At 37.0% G+C, this 19,174-nt stretch overlaps 1 pseudogene; it reads left to right on the top strand.

Annotated features, from left to right (window-relative positions):
• Positions 1 to 9,815: 9,815 nt before the first annotated feature.
• LOC6039803 lies at positions 9,816 to 16,567 on the top strand (annotated as a pseudogene).
• Positions 16,568 to 19,174: the final 2,607 nt, after the last annotated feature.

Genomic DNA, 19,174 nt, shown 5'->3' with positions numbered 1-19,174 from the left:
ATGGTACACTTGCCCCACCTGAACAAGATTTTTTTAAAGCTCTCAATAAAAATAACCAAAAGATAAATCATACATTATAATACGTGCAGGTCATTTGTAGGGACACTACTGATCTAGGAAAAATAGCATTTAGATAAAATGAGCCTTAAAACAAACCCTAAGCCTTATTTTGTACTTTCCAAATATTATAAGAAAACAAACGATTTGGGAAAAACACCATTCTTTCTTATGTCCCGTGGCGTTTACGTCGTTTTGGCGGTTATGTGGTAATAGGTTCAACTAATAGCATTGCTAGCAACAATTCCTCATACTGGAAATATCAAACTTGTAAAAATTTACGGCTGTACAAGCGATTGTTCCTCTTGCCCCATATGGTCGTCTTGCCCCACCTTCCCCTATACATGTTTCACTTTTAAAAAACAATGTAAGATTTGACAAGATTGCCTACCGTTCGGATCGGCTACCCGAGCAGGGGTAAATAACACGGGAATACCAAATTTTGGTATTACTTGGGCAAATAACAGCGACCAAAATGTGCCCTTGGTTGCCCAGTAATAGATGGTAAAATACCATGAAATCATACCAAAAGCTTGTATGTGGAAGGGCACAACAATACCATACCATGTTATTCCAAAGGTAAAATAATACCACAAAATAAAATCATTTCAATACCAAGTTGAGGTCTTCTGGATTTTGAACATTGCTTGAATACCAAAACTTGGTATTGTCATGGTTTTAATTTTAGGTATTCCCGCGCCCTTGGAAAATCATATTTTGGTATTCCTGTGGTCTTCCACAAACATGATATTGGTTTGATTTCATGGTATTTTACCATCTATTACTGGGCAACCAAGAGCACATTTTGGTCGCTGGTATTTGCACAAGTAATACCAAAATTTGCTATTTTCATACCATTTTAGTGCAACAGTTGCAGTTAGTGAAAAAACGTAAATGATCCTTATGCAACAACCAAATCTACTCACCTGATGATTCCATGTTGTTTTTAGTGATATTCTTCACCACACCGAATGCATTTGTCATTGATGAACGGCTGTACTTGAAGTTCTTGAAGCTTCTGAAAAATAACAAGATTGAAAAATAAGTATTATTAAAATGAAACTGGATTGAAATTCACCAAAATTCAATAATCTGTTGATTGACTCGTTTTTCAAAGTATTTGGTTATCCCAACTTAGAAAAATTTCAACGTTTTTGAAAAAAATATTAGTGGGTATATCACAAAAAAAATTTAAATCAGCTTTAACATTTTTGGGTTTCAAGTCAAGTTAGCGCAAAATTAATTATCTCGTCAAAAATTTAAAAAAAATCCATAGTTTCAGAGAAAATTGATGAAACCTTTCAATACCAAAATAATACCAAAATGTGGCATCCTGACTTAGAAATTTTTCCACAATGTCAAGTCATTTCTGTAGGGGGTATATCAAAAATGTTTAAAATCAAGTTTGAAATTTCCGGTTTTCAATGAAAGCATTCGCTTTGAGACATCATTTTAGCGCAAAATTAATTATTTTGTCAAAATTGGTCAAAATTTTCCCATAGTTTGAGAGGAATTTGATAAAACACTTTAATACCAAAATAATACCAAAATGTGCCATCCTGACTTAGAAAATTTTCCACAATTTCAAGTCATTTCTGTAGGGGGTATATCAAAAATGTTTAAAATCAAGTTTGAAATTTTCGGTTTTCAATGAAAGCATTCGCTTTGAGACATCATTTTAGCGCAAAATTAATTATTTTGTCAAAATTGGTCAAAATTTTCCCATAGTTTCAGAGGAAATTGATAAAACACCTTAATACCAAAATAATACCAAAATGTGCCATCCTGACTTAGAAAATTTTCCACAATTTCAAGTCATTTCTGTAGGGGGTATATCAAAAATGTTTAAAATCAAGTTTGAAATTTTCGGTTTTCAATGAAAGCATTCGCTTTGAGACATCATTTTAGCGCAAAATTAATTATTTTGTCAAAATTGGTCAAAATTTTCCCATAGTTTCAGAGGAATTTGATAAAACACTTTAATACTAAAATAATACCAAAATGTGCCATCCTGACTTAGAAAATTTTCCACAATTTTAAGTCATTTCTGTAGGGGGTATATCAAAAATGTTTAAAATCAAGTTTGAAATTTCCGGTTTTCAATGAAAGCATTCACTTTGAGACATCATTTTAGCGCAAAATTAATTATTTTGTCAAAATTGGTCAAAATTTTCCCATAGTTTCAGAGGAATTTGATAAAACACTTTAATACTAAAATAATACCAAAATGTGCCATCCTGACTTAGAAAATTTTCCACAATTTTAAGTCATTTCTGTAGGGGGTATATCAAAAATGTTTAAAATCAAGTTTGAAATTTCCGGTTTTCAATGAAAGCATTCGCTTTGAGACATCATTTTAGCGCAAAATTAATTATTTTGTCAAAATTGGTCAAAATTTTCCCATAGTTTCAGAGGAAATTGATAAAACACCTTAATACCAAAATAATACCAAAATGTGCCATCCTGACTTAGAAAATTTTCCACAATTTCAAGTCATTTCTGTAGGGGGTATATCAAAAATGTTTAAAATCAAGTTTGAAATTTTCGGTTTTCAATGAAAGCATTCACTTTGAGACATCATTTTAGCGCAAAATTAATTATTTTGTCAAAATTGGTCAAAATTTTCCCATAGTTTCAGAGGAATTTGGTAAAACACTTTAATACCAAAATAATACCAAAATGTGGTGTTGGACCATTGACAAATTCTGCAATTTAGCAATATCAAAACAATACCTTAAATTGGTATGATACCACATTTTGTTCTTGCATAATCCTTAAGACAAATTTTTAAGGGTCCAGGAATACCAAAATTTTGTATTGATACCAGAGAAAGGTATTATTACGCATTTCCTTTGTTATTTACCCATGCTCGGGTAGGAGGGGCGTAGTTACAAAATTGATTATATTATAGGTGTTGAATAAACCATGTAACTAGTTATGTCTCAAATCATAAAATATATAAAAGTACAAAATTAGACTACATCCTCAAAGTTAACATCGCATTTACCTCCAATGCTACAATTTGTTTTCGAAGATTTTTATTTTTCTAACAGTTGCAATGATTTCATTTTATCTCTCCTTTCCGAAGCTTGCAGGAAACGATCCGGGATGGTCTGAAAGCTGCAATTTGCCCAACTAGCAACACTGCGAAGTGCACAAGGACTCAACTAGCTCTCCATTTATCGAAATTGTTTCACACACCTCTTCTTTCAAAATCTCTTAGGTTGTTTTTTCGAAATGATTTAAATTCCCACAAAAATTTATAAATTTTCAAAGCTGGAAATACAGTTACACTTCAGAATAAAGAAAAATGAACAGTAAGGCGTCATCCATAAAGTATGTCACGCTTTAGGGGGGGAGGGGGGGGGTCTGAGCAAATGTGACATTGCATGTTATAAGTATAGGAAAAGCGTGACAAAGGGGGGGGGAGGGGGGGGTAAATTTTGGCTGGTTTTCGCGTGACGTACTTTATGGATGAAGCCTAATGGAAATATTTTGATCAAATTTATGGTTTATTTGTGTTTCTAATATGATTGACGCAGTAATCTAAAAGTGTAATTTATTATAAGCCAACGCTTATAATTAAAAATCCGCCAGGTGGCGCGGGTCTTGCCCAAAATTGTCCAAGTGTAAGATTCTTGTAGGAATTCAATTCTCTACAACTTTGTCGAAGGGTCCAAAACGATCCGAGTTGATCCTGATGAATTATTAGCAATGCGATGAAAAGAAATCGGCTTATATACTGGGTATATAAGATGTGCATAAGAAAATAATTTAAAAAAAAATCACATAAAATTAGGATCATCTCGGATCGTTTTGCACCCTTGGGCAAAGTTGGGCAAGACCCGCGCCACCTGGCGGAAAAATACTGAAACGATGTTTTTCTGCATACATTTTTGCGTTTTCCCCATATAAACAACAACGATAAAAAGCGACCCTTAAACCTTATTACTTATTTATGTCTAAGGAATCGAGTCAGATGGTATCCCTGATGTCGATTATTTTATTGTTTTCCAGTAGAGAGCATTTAAAAGACGTGCAGATGACAATTCAAAGCATTTTTAAGTTTTATAATTCGTATATTTATCGAAAACTGATCGACTAGCGCTTAGGATCTTTTTAAAACTAACCCTAGATTTTTTTAAATAAATTCATGCGACCTTATCGAAACCACTCTTGAGCAAGGTTGACAGCGCCTGTCGCGGTGACAGCTGACGATTGAATGAACTAGGCCCTTTTGGTTTTTCAATCGTTTCCAGTTCAATTCCAGCAGGGTAGCCAGATTGCATTTTTGAAGCAAATATTAATTAATAGGTGCAGCTAAATTGGTGAAGATGAGGTTGCGAGAAAAATATATCAACATCAGTTTAAATTTTAGATCAGATTGCAATCAGTCTTTAAAATCATCCCTATCTTTATTATTAATTTGCATGTTTATAATTAAAAAATCATATTTTCATTGTTTCTGTTTATCATTTGCTTTTTAAAGCTTATTTTTATTTGAAATAATTACAGTCGGAAAAACTAATCCAAATTATTAAGTAAAAACTTGGCATTAAATTTCAATTAAGTATCGAAATAAATTCATAAACAAAACTGGCAACACCTTGTTATACATGTATTGGTGGTAGCGTTGAACTGTAGGAAAAGTAGCTCCAAAAACTGATCCAACACGGCTGATTTGAAAATATTTTTTCAATTGAGTTTTTTTTAACTATAGATCAGTAATTTCAACGGTTTAGTGACTAAAAACATATAAGTATTAAATAAATAACACATACATTACTCGGAAACCGGCTGAAAATAGCTTGATGCTAGTGAAAAACAGAAAGTTGTACAAGGTGTCCCGAGCCAAAAGTGATAAGCAACGAGGCCGAAATTTTTGGACCTAATCGATGTGCTAGGAAAATTATAAGAAATGCGAGTGACATTGGAAAAAGTGGCTGAAAAGCGGAAATAATCAAAAATGTTAACATTTTTGGAAGAGGTAAGCTACAAAACGATCCTGCTTACACTTTCTGTTGGTTGGATTCAGTAAATTCGTACTTTAAAAGCCTGAACTACCTCGATTAATAAAAATAGGTTCAAAATAGGTACTAGGTCCAAAATAGGGTCATATACCCTATTTTAACACCTTAATGAGCCAATTGCATTCCTCTAATATTAGGATTTAACAAAAAAAAATCCAAATCCAAAATAAATTCAATCCTTCCACCCCAGAATCCGAGCTGACAATCTTTGAATTGCGAGTCCAGTTGTCAACCAGCGACTCTACCGAAGGTGTGTTGTTTATACTCATACCATGGAGACGGCTTCTACACCTGGAATGACCTAACAACCTTACAACAACTGTGGCCGGGACCGATGTTTTACTTCCCCACTCCTTCCATCGTTGATGACACATTACTCGTCTCAAGAACCCAGGCCGACTGGGGTGAGAGACTACCATGCTTACCACTAAACCACCGACCCAGACATTTTAAAGATTGTCGATTAGCCAAAAAGGACCATTTGTCATTGTTTATTGTGATGTATACCTCAAACTAAATAAAATCAATTTCGAAACATCAAATCCAGTGCAAACTGCACGCTCTAAAGACATTTAGCGAGTTAACACATTGTGACGCATTGGTTTAAGACTTAAACTTTAAGTCAACAACAAAATTGATTGTATAATTTATTAAGCAAATGCGAAAGTAATTGAGTCTGTTATATAATAGACAAATAAATTTATAAAAAAGGATTTATATCAACGCACCCGTAAATGGTTCAAAACGTCTTCCAACGTGACACTTATTAGAAATTTCCTGTAAAACCAAAATTTAAAGGTTGTTTAGTTGAGCAATCAGAAGCATTTTTGAAGTTGAAATTTTAATTAAGGGGTTACATACATGTAAAAAATCACAAAATTTCATATTACAGATAATTTATTAAATCCACTTAAAAGATGATTTTAATAACTCCTGAAAGTTCCATGAAAATATTTCATAGTTAAATTCAGTAAGAGACGATTTAAGCTTGAAATTTTGCGGTGCGCAAAGCGAACTGTCAACCTGTGTGAGCGTTTTTCTCTAAACACCGAGTTGATTTACGGGTACCACGATATCTCGAGATTGGATGGACCAAATTGGCTGAAATTTGGGGTGAAGACTCGCAAGCAGCGATGGAAGAATCATCATCAAAAGAAAAACTTTGAACGTTCATCAAGAGAAAAATCCGAAAGGAACAAGGCTCTCCTCTCTCACGCACGAAAGATCGGTGAAAGGAATCTAAAAAAACATCATCATGATTATTGGGCGGAACATCTTTTCCACTACTACACTTGCAAGTGTAACGTCACATGTAGAAAAATGATCTGTCACTTTTTGTAGATGGACAATGTTGGTAAACAAAGCGAAATAAATCATTTTAAGGGGTGCTAACAAAGAAATTCACAAAAAACCATCAACAGATTGATTTTCTTGGAGAAGCGATTTTCTTTTGCGTGATTTGCCTCCTCTCTCTTTCGCTTGTGAAGAAAGCTCGCAAGCAAAAATGATTTTTTGCGATTTTTCCATCCCTGCTCGCAAGACATACCTCGTGTGCATGACGAAGCCGGATTTTGAAATTTGGCATTTAAAAATAATACAAAAATACAAAACTGGCAGTTTTTTATATGAATAAAAATTGTTACATATTGTTTTGTCAATATATTAAATTGTAAAATTTTAATGCCCTGAAAACAAATTTTAGAAAAACAAGTTAAAGTTTGTGCTCAAATCAACATTTCAAAAACATAGCTGAGTACTAGGGTGTCCAGAAAAAATGACCCCCTGCTCCACAAGCGGAAAACGGGTTTTTTTTCAGTTGGTTCTCATTCAAGTTTTTCCAACTTGCATGCAAGTCAAATTCTAATTTTAAAATGGCTATAAATATGCGTTGAAACAATCAAATTTTAAAAACCAGGGGTGTTTCAGAAAGGGGAAAACGTGAACTTTAAGATGCATGTATTGGTTTAGTTGTTTATTCAATAGTTCTTTTGTAAAATAGTCAACAAAGTAGTTAATTTTGGCCTAAACTAACATTTCAAACGGGTGTATCTCAAAATTGGGACCATTTGGAGCAATTCTGGACCCGGATTCGGATTCAGCATGCAAAAATCTACTAGGAACACATATTCTCGTCTCAGAGACAAGAAACATTTGATATTTTGTTGAACTGTGTTATCTTATTGGACATAACATCCAAGGGACCATCCACAAACCACGTGGACATTTTTTTTGGTAATCTCAACCCCCCTCGTGGACAATTGTCCATACAAAAAAATCTTTTTGTATGGAGCGTGGACAATTGCCATACCCCCTCCCTAAAGTGTCCACGTGGTTTATGGATGGTCCCCAAAGTGTCAACTTCGGCTAATTGATGAAGTTCACTGGTGCTGAACCAGGGAGGAAGTTTCAGAATCATTTTCAGAATTTTGTTCTGAATCCTCTGAAGTTTTTTCTTCCTGGTTAAGCAACAGCTTGTCCAGATCGGCACAGCATAAAGCATGGCAGGTCTGAAAATTTGTTTATAAATTAACAGTTTATTCTTGAGACAAAGTCTAGAATTCCTGTTTATAAGTGGATACAAACATTTAATATATTTGTTACATTTAACCTGGATACTTTCAATGTGATCCTTGTATGTAAGGTTTTTGTCAAAAGCAAGTCCAAGATATTTCACTTTGTCCTCCCACTTTAAATTTACCTTTCTAAGCAGTAATTTTGAGTTTTGACCCAGAAGGAGGGTAACCGTATAAATTAGAGCAACACATGTCTCATGGTGAGAAACATTGGAAAGTGATAAACATTGAATAAAGAAGTTGATTAGTGAAAAAATTGTGCACTGTATTCCGCCGGGGAATTGAACCCCGTTCTATCTCATACCGTGAGAACGCATCACCGATCTGCCAACGGAACCAAACCACCGTGCTGAGAGGCGACCTCTTAGAACGTGATCTGTTTCTACTGGGTAATCGTATGACATTTGTTCCATGTCTCCGACGCAACCATAACACCAATTCTTTCGCTCTTCTATTATGTCAATTTCTCTCACTTTCCAGTGGCTCTCCGAGATCCTTGTGGATCAAGTATATTTTTAGAAGCATTTGTGTCGTTGTTCATTAGGGTCATTGGGTGAATACTGAACACCTCGACCCAAATGCGACGTATAAACGCGGTTGCCTACTTGAACAATGACAACATTTGAGTGGATTAAAGCCACCGGCTTATTTTCGCAGTAATTTTGAGTTTTGACCCAGAAGGAGGGTAACCGTATAAATTAGAGCAACACATGTCTCATGGTGAGAAACATTGGAAAGTGATAAACATTGAATAAAGAAGTTGATTAGCGAAAAAATTGTGCACTGTTTCTAAGCAGCCGGAGCTGGACAATTATCACACATACATGACGAAATCCAGTCTGCAACCCGCTAAGATCACCATCTCCATGCGAATGCGAATGCGAAAGGAACTCCCAGAGTGACATTAGCAAAGATTTAGCTAATGACGTTTTTGGATCGAAAGGAAGCGGTATCAACTAATAAGGGAACTGAACCATCTTACGACAAATTTGGTGAGATCAAACCATTATAAAATATTATAATTATAATACTATATGAAAACTAAATATTTCACTTCAGACTCACACTCATACTAACACATTTACAATTTATATCCTATACAAAACATTCAATAATTTTCATTGGCCCGATGAACTCCCCCTTAACCCCCTTAACCAAACCACCCAAAAAAATCCGTTCACTTTTAATAGTCGCGTGGGTTCCCGCACTTTTGCAACTAGTGAACAAAAAACACATTCCCCCCAAATCCTCACGGGACTATATGGGCGTAGCCTTGGAGCACAGTGTGGAAATTTACTTTCTCAGATATTTTTGATTGTACCGGGCAACAGTCAAATTGTCTAAGAATATTGAATTGACCATTGTGGCACCCCTTACAGCATGGTGGAGCACTTTTGTTTGACTTGGAATGGATGAATTTATATTTCAAATTACATAGAAAAAATCTTATTTTAAAACCAAACGTTGCAGAGGGCGATAACTTTGGAACAGCGATGCAAACTTGAGCGCTACTAGATAACATGTTCCGAAGATATCCACGGAAAAGGTGCCCTTTGCTCAAATTACAACAGTTAGCACTGCAAATTTAGAAAAACTGCCCCGAGCTGCCTAAAACAGAATCGCCAAAGTCGTTGGCTCGGAATATATGAGTGCCAAGGAAGGGGGAATATTAGCACCTAGGAATGAAACGTGGTGGACCAATTCATTGATTCCTTGGCATTGTCTTTGATTTTAGCTATAAAAGCCAGTGCATTTTGAAGCTACACTGGTTCGGACGATCGGCATGACCACGTTACGATCGTCCGCCGTACGGAAGTTTTCGAAATTTGTGAAGAGAATTTGGATAAGGAGGAGTAGTTTATAATCGAGTTGCCGCAATAACACAAACAATAAATGCATCAGAAGAAGGATTAAAAGTGTTTTATCAGAAGAGAAACTAATCGATATTGCGGTCAGTGACCACAGTTGAATTCAAAGCAAAATGAATCGATTCACGGTTAAAACAGTGATACCCATAAACGGTCAAGGGTATGAAAACCAGGCGTTTAAGCAAATAAGTGTCGAAAACCACCAGAATGAACCACCATCGGGAAACCACAACTCGTTGAATGGTCTTGATGCATCCACTGCAGTCGTGGACCGGCGTATCAGCATAATGGGGATCACCAGGTAGATTAAATGGAGTTTGGACTGAAAAGTTCAAGTGCAACCAAATTCACGAAGAAAACGATGTAACATTGTTACCATGTGCAGTGTATCGTGATGATGCCACACGCCGATTGATGAGCAAAGTGTCAAATCGTTCTTCAATTAATTAGCGTTGAACCGAGGCCTGATCGTGTATTTTATTTTAGAGATCCACTGCCAAGGTTGGATGCCTATAGGACGTCAACGCGCAAAAATAAGCGTCCATCGATTGGGGAATTGCATGGAGACAGTGATCCCAAGGAAAAGAAACAGGTAATTGTGGTGGGTGTTTGAGCAAAGTGCACTGCATTGTAACACAACCCGACATTTCAGTTTCGTTAAGGTAAGAAAGATTTGGGCTTCCTGAACACACTCCAAACAACAGAATTAGAGCGTCCAATTTCCCGGGGTTACTAATTTCCCGGGAAACGGGAAATTTTCAGCCAATTTTCCGGGAAATCCCGGGAATTCTCGGAAAATTTTAAATTTATTGAAAATTTTTATGATCTTCGTTTTAATTAATATTATGCAACAAAATTGTATAGGACATCAACATTAATGGTTTAAATAATTGTGTAGATCAATTAACAGCTTGACTGCATGTAAAAAATCATTCGACTACAAGAAAATGAATTTTGGTATTTTTTGATGAGAAATATTTTTTATCAAAACTGTGAGTAAAATGAATCCATAATCCACAATCATAAAATTGCATAATCCACAATCATAACATGCAGAAATTATGTTTTTCATGACAAAATTTGGTTTCAGCTCTTGTAAAGCTTTTTAGTGTTGGTTCTACTTCAAACAACCCAATGTTTTCAAATATTTGAAGCAAGCTTTGAATATATGTTTCTATGTTTTGAGATCAAACAATGGAAAGTAATTTGACAATGATTTTTTTTGTATTATTATGCAACTCTTTTACTTCAAATTGTAATTTCTTTAGTACCAGGTATTCAACCAATTGAATTAATTCTTTTTGCACAAATTCGATTTTCATCTCATTTGATCATGGTAAACAAAAACGTAAAAAAATCTCAATTTTAATTTAAACCAAATAATACATTTAATTGAACAAAATCATGTTGAGCTTGTTCATTTATTATTTTTTCAGAGCATTTTCAAAAAGTAGTTCCAAAAATTTAAGAAAATGTTTACAAATTTTCTCGGGAAACGGGAAATATTTTTTTTTGGGAAATCCCGGGAATTCACAGGATTTTTTTTTCCCGGGACGGGAAATTGGACGTTCTAAACAGAATATAATTTTAGTAAATTTCTGTCTTCTGACTTTCTGTCAAAAAATAAAACAGTAGATATTGGGTATAAATATTGTGGAATTATATATATTGAACAACCATGCGCCCACGTGTATCTGTGGGGGTAGCAAAAATAAGGGGGTTCGCAATGCGCATGGTAGCATTTAAACCCGAAATATACAATTTTATTAATTGACAGAAAGTTCACTAAAGTTCAATTATGACGATTTGGGTGTGTTCAGGAAGCCTAAATCTATCATATCTTGATGATTCTGAAGCGTTTACTCAAATCAACTTTAAAATTGTCTAGTTGTGTACAGTCGTGCCTCGGTTTAGCACCGCAAATGGGGGATGCAAAACCGAGGCGTGCATAACCGAGGCACAGAGCTTATGGGATTTTGGGTATATGGGAGACATTGGCTATAATTCTATGAATAATCATACAAACATCAAAAAATTCTAGTGTTTTGGAATCGGGATGATGTCAGCTATCCATTAAAATTATTATTTCATGAAAGTTTTCACAAAAATACGTACTTTTCCTGTATTTCGAAAATGCATATTTTTTCTCTAAAGTAACCAAAAATATATTGTTATTGCAATATGGGTATCAAATGATCAGGTTTTTATCATACATTTTGGATGTAATAATAACATTTTTAGAAAATACTCAAAATTTTCACAAAACTACGTTTTTTCGAAAAAAAAATACTCAAAATTTTAATTTTTACAATATGGGTATCAAACGATCGAGATTTTTTCATATATTTCGAATGTTAAATTTTTTTTTTTGAAATACTCAAAATTTTCACAAAACTACGTATTTTCGAAAAAAATACTCAAAATTTCAATTTTTACAATATGGGTATCGAACGATCGGGATTTTTTCATACATTTCGAATAAAATAACAACATTTTTAGAAAATACTCAAAATTTTCACAAAACTAGGTATTTTTGAAAAAAATACTCAAAATTTCAGTTTTTACAATATGGGTATCAAACGATCGGGATTTTTTCATATATTTCGAATGTAATAATTTTTTTTTTTAAATACTCAAAATTTTCACAAAACTACGTATGATACCATATTGTAAAAATTGAAATTTTGGGTATTTTTCAAAAATACGTAGTTTTGTGAAAATTTGGAGTATTTTCTTAAAAATGTTGTTATAACATTCGAAGTGTATGAAAAAATCTCGATCGTTTGATACCTACATTGTAAAAACGGAAATTTTGAGTATTTTTTTTCGAAAATACGTAGTTTTGTGAAAATTTTGAGTATTTTCAAAAAAAATTATTATAACATTTGAAATGTATAAAAAAATCCCGATCGTTTGATACCCATATTGTAAAAATTGAAACTTTGAGTATTTATTTCGAAAATACGTAGTTTTGAGAAAATTTTGAGTATTTTCTAAAAATGTTGTTATTACATCCAAAATGTATGATAAAAACCTGATCATTTGATACCCATATTGCAATAACAATATATTTTTGGATTTTCTAGAGAAAAAAAATGCATTTTCAAAATACAGGAAAAATACGTATTTTTGTGAAAATTTTCATGAAATAATAATTTTAATGGATAACTGACATCATCCCAATTCCAAAACACTATAATTTTTTGATGTTTGCATGATTATTCATAGAATTATAGCCAATGTCTCCCATATAGCCAAAATCCCATAAGCTCTGTGCTTCAGTTAAGCACTGGGCCGTGCTTAACCGAGGCAGCTGAACGGTGCAAAACCGGGGCAGTGCAAAACCGAGGCGTGCAAAACCGAGGCATGACTGTAATAGAACAAGAAGAGCCATGTTGCTATACACTGGCTACACCTTAAACAAATTAAGAATTACTGACAGACATTGACTAACACGTCCCGAAAAGTGAAACTCGTCCAAAAAATTATATACATAAATTATTATTAGAATTCTATTAAGGCACCATGCGTCAACATGAAATTTTTTTTTCTTCATGCATTTCTTTGGATTTGGCTTTGCTTGGTGCTTTATTTAGTGTTATTTTTCAAAGTTCTCCCAAACCAAATGTGTGCACTTTTGCTTTGTATTAATATTTGTATCAATATTTTAAATTAAAGTCTCATGACTTAAAGAGTACTATAAAAATAGTACATTAAACGGTTAGTTATTATGTATTTTATAACTTTTCTTCTTCAGTTGATTTACTCGATCCTTTAAGCGCCCGTAAACTTTGTTCCCAACATTGAATTGATCAGTCATTTCAATGGAAATCCATATCTCAGTTTAGGGTAATGCTATAAAAAATATATGTATAACAAACGCACTTCATTTTCTATCCCCACAGGATGCCGACGTCGAGGAGGCCGGTCAAGCCGGACACCACATTCGCCTGGGCTGGATCCAGGGAGTGCTGACGCCATGTCTGCTCAACATCTGGGGTGTGATGCTCTTTCTGCGGCTCAGCTGGGTCGTCGCCGAGGCGGGAATCATCCAGAGCCTGATGATCACGGCGCTGTCGTACGTGGTGTGCGTCATTACGACCCTTTCGCTGTCGGCCCTCTGCACCAACGGACAGGTCAAGAGTGGCGGCATGTACTACATCATTTCCCGCTCGCTGGGGCCGGAGTTTGGCGCGTCCGTTGGAGTTGTGTTTGCGTTTGCCAACGCCGTGAATGCCTCGATGAATACGATTGGGTTCTGCAGCTCGTTGAACGGTTTGTTGAGTAGGTTGATGGGTTGGTTTCTGGGGAAAGTGTGAGTTTAATTCTGTTACTGTTCTTTCAGAAAGCTACAATGTGCAAATTGTTGACGGAGACATCAACGACATCCGTATCGTCGGGACAATCGCTTTGCTGATCATGGTGGCAATCTGCGCAGTTGGAATGGATTGGGAGGTCAAAGCTCAGAACTTTCTGCTGGTGGCCATTCTGCTGGCTATCGGAAGCTTCATTGTTGGTGCCATCATCGGACCTACGGATGATGAGGAAAAGGCCAAGGGATTTCTAGGAATCGCTGGTGGAGTTGTCGACCAAAATCTTGGACCCGGCTATCGATTCAGTGAAGGAATTCAGCAGAATTTCTTCAGTGTGTTTGCAATTTTCTTTCCGAGTGTCACTGGCATCCAGAGTGGAGCCAACATCTGTGGCGACTTGAAGGATCCTGCGACGGCCATTCCCAAGGGCACACTGCTGGCATGTCTGATTTCGGGCATTTCCTATATTGTGTTTATGGTGGTAGCCGGTATGTCTGCTGTGCGAGATGCCTCGGGCAGTTTGGCTGATTTGGTTGGAAACAACTTCACCTCATGCAGCACGGAACTTAATGTAAGACTATTAATGGTTTTGTACAAACACTACTTTGAAGTTATTTCTTTCCACAGAACTGTCACTACGGTCTAAACAACGATTACGGAATACTGCAGCTGATGGCGATCTCCAGCTGGTTGACCTACATCGGATGCTGGGCAGCTACGCTCAGTACTGCACTGACAAATTTGCTCTCCGTGCCACGACTTATTCAAGCTCTTGGTATCGATCAGATCTACCCGGGTCTGATCTTCTTCTCCAAAGGGTACGGCAAGCACGGAGAACCTTATCGAGGATACGTGCTTGTGTTTTTGGTGTCGTTTACATTTATCATGATTGCTAACTTGAACGTGATTGCACCGTTGATCACCAACTTCTTCCTGGCGGCCTACGCCCTGGTCAACTTCTGTACCTTCCATGCAGCCACGGTGAAGCCTCTCGGATGGCGACCAACCTTCAAATATTACCATCCCTGGCTGAGCATGCTCGGAACAATCCTATGTATTGCCATCATGTTTTTGATCGATGTGGTATCGACGTTCTGCGCCCTCGTCATTATCTTCATGCTCTACCTGCTAGTCATCTACCGCAAACCGAACGTCAACTGGGGTTCCTCAACGCAAGCGGCAGCCTACAAGTCGGCACTCAACGCTGCCATCAATTTGGAACAAGTCGGAGAACACGTCAAGAACTACAACCCACAGCTGCTCGTGCTCACAGGAAAACCACTTCATCGACCATCCCTGCTGAACTTTGCGAACTTGATAACGAAAAACCACTCGCTCCTGATTGCCGGACACGTGATGGAGGAAAAGCTAACGTTCAAAAAGCGCCAGGAACTTATGACGGAGGGGAAGAAATTGATGAACGAGCTTAAGCTGAAATCTTTCTACACGATCACGGACGGATTGCCCATCGAGGATGGTGTTCGCACGATGATGCAGTCGACTGGCTTCGGAAAGCTGACGCCCAATATCCTGATGGTTGGCTACAAGACAACCTGGCGCTCGTGTAACTCCGATGAGCTGAAGCAGTACTACAACATTTTACAGTAAGTTGTGGCAGTTGCAAACCCCTTTATTTCTTGTAAGGCGCCAATAATCACCAATAACTTGGTTTATCTACCGTCAGTACGGCGTTCGACAATCGGCTGGCCCTCACCATCCTGCGTTTGCCCAACGGAATCGACTGCTCCCATCTCATCCCGGATAGTGATACCGTGGATCCGCAGGATCTACAGCCGGGCGTGGTTTCTCCGGCAGCTTTCGCCAACAGCCCGGCTGCTCAACGGCTTCAGAAGGGACTGATGCCGGTCAACTCCAACCTCGACCTCCACGGCATGGTTCCGAGCAGTGGCCAAAACACGGTTACCGCACCGAATCCTGAAGGTTAGTATTATTTTTAACTTGAGATTTCAGTCAAATTTGACCGTTCATTATTTCCACAGCCCGGCAGAAATCCACCCTCGCGGCTACCAAAGAATTCTGCTTGTTTACTGGAAAGCAACCTGCCGGTTACATCGACGTCTGGTGGCTGTACGACGACGGTGGACTCACGATTCTGCTTCCGTACATCATTTCGACGCGGTCCAAATGGTCCGACTGCCAAATCCGGGTGTTTGCCCTGGCCACCAACCGGGCCAGCATGGAGGAGGAACGCAACAAGTGAGTACCTACCTCCTTTATTCTTGCTTCTGCTAATCAAGATCCAACTCCATTCAACAGCATGATAACCCTGCTTGAGAAGTTGCGCATCAACTACGTCACGCTGACGATGGTCACGGTGAAGGACAAACCCCAGGAGGCCACCATCCAGATGCACCGGGCGCTGATCGACACGGTGCTGGAGGACCAGGAGACGGACACCTTCGTGAGCGAGTCGGAACGGATTCAGCTGGAGGAGAAAACCAACCGACAGCTGCGGCTGAGGGAACTCCTGCTGCAGTACTCCAAGAACGCATCGTTGATCGTGCTGTCGATGCCGATTCCGAGAAAGGTAAAAATGAAAGTTTGTTTGTTTAAGTTGGGCATTTTACTGATCGTTTGTTCAATGCTTACAGGGAATCGTGTCGGCGCAGCTTTACATGTCCTGGCTGGAAATGTTGACGAAAGATATGCCCCCGTTCCTGTTGGTTCGAGGAAACCAAACTTCGGTGCTGACCTTCTATTCATAAGTGAATAAAATATGCAATATGATGAAATAAAATGCTAATAATTTATTGTAAAAACTATTCAGTTTTTTAAGTTCCAATTTTCATGAAATCCGAAACATGAAATAAAACATGCTGCGCCCCCACCTCCACCACGCATGGTTCAAGAGTCAAAATGGTTGCCAATTGGGTCCTAAAATGAAGCTTAGATTGCTGATATTATTGTTTACAGCGATAAAGCTTATTTTTCTGAGTACAATGACCCTTTGTACGACCACAAAGAGTTTAAAATGGATTTTTAAATCAATTTTGAAAAATTAACCTCGCGGTCCTTCTTGACAGAAAAGCTCCTACTTGACAGCTCGTTCCAAGGGGACCATAGTTGATCCATCGAAAAAATGTTGTCTTGTCAAAAAAAAAATTGCGTTAAAATGAAAAAAAAAGTGATCGGAAATGGTTTTTAATCGTGTTTTTTACCGTTGTACATAAAAATTTACATAGGGCTTTAGTACCCAATTACCCGCAGACAACCTCGAATGGTTCATGGCAAACCTTGCTCTATTTTCCCACAACTCGCGGTTCATCCGCTCCTGGCTGGGCATGTCACGCGGCTGTTACACACGCGGCAGTACGAGAAAAAAGCACATCGGCACCGTGCGTGAACAGAAAAGCTAAATATTTAATCGCTTGTTGGCACCCAGCTGCCTGCGGAAAGTCGTTGTCGTTGAAGATCTTTGTGACATCAGCAGCCCGGAACGATACCAGAAAGCAGCAATATTTTCTTACAAATATAAACTATCAATACGTCACACGTTAGGTGGCCGTAAAGTTCTAATAGGTAGCAATGATTACCCGGACGAAATTTTCACCATCAGGGAATGTTGACCACAGACACTTGTTGTGATAAGACTTGATCAATGGTAAAATTGTACATGGATATAGAAAACTCTGTCGAAAAAAGAAAAAAAGGTGTTGAGTCGCGGGGGATGTATAAGAAGAATTTAAGTTAATTAAACTAATAGCCTTCAAAGCTGAAAATATTTGTATTACCCTTTTAGTTCTTAAACTTTAATAATTAAAAAATTATTCCTTCAGAATTGCAGTCTAATATCATTATTGAATATAAAGTTAAATATAACCGGGCACCGGTTCTGTCAGCGGAGTGATTAAAAGAAAACTTCATTCTTTTCCCGCCCGTGTGGATCAATCGGACCGCGCACTGGACTTACAATCCAGAGGTTGGTGGTTCGAATCCCGCGGCGGGCGCTCTAAAAATCCTAAGTGTAAATATGGGTATCCGGCGCTGTCGCTCCGTGCCGTACTCAAACACTTAGGAGCCCAGGGCGGCGAAGTCCTTGTAGTTAAAAGGAAGACACTAGTGGTTGGTACTAGCAATGGTGGCCGACAGCTATAAAGTCAACTTCGTTTTTTTCATTCTTTTCCACTCGCTACAAAACTAAAGTTTATTTATTAATAAATAACACTAATAGTTCACAAAAATTACAAAACTTACATCTTTGGTGTTTTTTCACAGCTGAATTCTTCAGCTGCGCCCGTGCTCCCGCTTACTCAAATTGTTTTGATCTTATTTTCTTTATTTCTAAGCGACAGCACGGGCACCAGTCAAACAATCACAAAACACTGACACTGACGCAGAACAAGGGGCTGCTTCGGACGCGCTCCGTCGCAACAAAAGGCATAAACTAATAACTAAAAAAGTTTGGCAAAAATAAAGGGGTTATTACGAGTAACCATGCGCCTCCTTGAAAATAAAAAGCTAGTATGGAAAAAAAATTGCGACGGATATCTTTTGCTTATCTTTTTTCCGATGGTTTTTAAAAAAAAAGCCATTTTGAATTATGAATTCGTTTATAGAAGATTTCATCAAAAAATAAATCTGCATTCATTCTAACGTGGAATGAAAATATTCGAAATCTTTATGTAGGTAAGAAAATTACCGATCAATTTGGTGTAGGTATTCAGTTTAACTGATTTAATTTAATTAGGATGATATTCTACATTTCCAAAACATTAAAAAATGCATGAATTCTAACTTGTAATGAAAATATTCGAAATCTATATCTCGGTAAGCAAATTAATGATCAATTTGATGTTTTCAGTTAAACTTAAAGATTCCCATCTCATACCATCCTTTTTTATCATTTTTGGCCAAAACAAGACAACTTAGACATCTTTGAATAACGAAAATTTGCGTACCTAATTTTCAATTTATCGTCGTTTATGTCGAAAAACATTGATTTTTATTTAAAAAAAAAAATCTAGGAAACCTATAAATAAAACTCCATCATTTTTGAAAATGATTTGTAAATTTTTTTGGCCCAGATGGAGGTCTCAGCATTTCAAGTTCGCATACGACTCTTTCAAAAATATGGCTAGATTTTGAAAAATTTCAAACTATTTTTTTCTGGAAGCTCAATAAACCATCTTTTGGAGTCATGTTTTTTTTAATGTGATTTTTGACATTTTTTCGGACCACCCTAACACGGCAAGGCAAGGTTTTTTCGCACGCTTGCATTCCTTGCTTTAGAATCAGACTATCATCCCTGAAAAGTTATCAGCAAAATTAATAAAATTAATTCTAGAAGGTTAATAATTGATTTTGAAAAATAG

Source organism: Culex quinquefasciatus, chromosome 3 (assembly GCF_015732765.1).
Source record: "Culex quinquefasciatus strain JHB chromosome 3, VPISU_Cqui_1.0_pri_paternal, whole genome shotgun sequence".
Taxonomy (NCBI): Eukaryota; Metazoa; Arthropoda; class Insecta; order Diptera; family Culicidae; genus Culex; species Culex quinquefasciatus.
Note: the sequence above shows the minus strand (reverse complement) of the source record. Positions and strands in the feature narration are given on the sequence as shown.